Here is a 1,496-nt window from a genome sequence, read left to right on the forward strand (position 1 = left end):
ATTGTTCACATCGTCGTAGGAACATTGGTGCTTTTAACTTTAAATAATAAGGAAGTATCATCAACAAACAATACTATCTCATGTTTTATACCCTCCATGAGGCTAGGTATGTCATTAATATAAACTAAAAATAAAAATGGGCCTAGAATTGAACCTTGAGGGACACCCTTGTTAATTGCAGACCCTGATGATCTCGTATCGTTAACATCGACCTTCTGTACCCTGCCACGCAAATATGATTTAAGAAGGTCGAGGTCACGTCCCGCCACACCATAATGGCGAAGTTTCCTGACCAGTGTATCATGGTGCATACAATCAAAAACCTTGGAAAGGAACAGAATGCACCAAAAGTATCATGTGAGACTTCACATGCATCAAATATATGTTTCATCAACTAAACACCAGCATCGGTTGTAGAGCGACCCCGAGTGAAACCAAATTGATTAGGAGACATTCAGTTATTACTATAAAAATGTGCACACATCTGATTTACAATAATTTTTTCAAATGTTTTACTGAGAGTTGGTAGTATTGATATAGGTCTGAAATTGGTGAAAAATACTACCAGATTTGAAAAGTGGAATAACTTTACTTTGCTTCATGAGGTTAGGAAAGACATCATCATCAACACATTTATAAAACACAGGCTAAGTAAGGCGCAATACAAACAACTATAGAACTAATTACTCTGACTGAAAGACCATCAATATCAGCAGTATTTTTTATGTTTATAGACTTAAAGACTTTAACAATGTCGTTAGGAAATACATGACGGAACCTGAAATTAGTGATACTAACAGCATTATTTTCTTTTAGTAAGGATTCATCGGCGGTGGGAGATGAATTAAACGACTTAATAGTCAAAATTGGAATGTCAGTAAAAAGAAATTCTAATATTTTAGCAACTTCTGCGTCTGTCTTTACAATTTTGTCATTATATCTTAGTTGAAAATCTAATTTGCGAGGTTTGATACTTCCAGTTTCCCTGTTTATATTCCAAGTCGTTTTTACTACATTCGCGCTGCTTTTAATTTTATTATTTATAAACATTGCTTTGGCTGCAACACAAACACGTATAAACATTTTCGAATATTTCCTAACAAAATCATTAAAAATGTTACTAATGTTATAGGTTACCTTTCATCGTAAAGATCATATAGTCTTTGTCTACTTTTGTGAATTCCCACAGCCGCCCAATCACTAAATTTCAATGAATTATTAATGGTTATGATTTTGGACTTAAAAACATTATCACGTTTACTTTTCACTATGTTGAAAGCTGAATTATATACTCAATAAATTGATTGAGATCGTTGACGTACGGAATGTACGTTAGTTTCAGCATTACGTTATTTCTGTAAGCTTTAAGTCGACCATTATTTATCGGAACACATATGATATCCGTTTTTGGCATTTTATCAACAGTTATATTGAAAGTGGCCAATTGACCGCAGTGATCAGAAGTTAATTTATTTATAATAGATTTATTACTAGGT

This window comes from Hyposmocoma kahamanoa, unplaced genomic scaffold, assembly GCF_003589595.1.
Source record: "Hyposmocoma kahamanoa isolate Upper Pololo Valley unplaced genomic scaffold, ASM358959v1 80, whole genome shotgun sequence".
NCBI lineage: Eukaryota > Metazoa > Arthropoda > Insecta > Lepidoptera > Cosmopterigidae > Hyposmocoma > Hyposmocoma kahamanoa.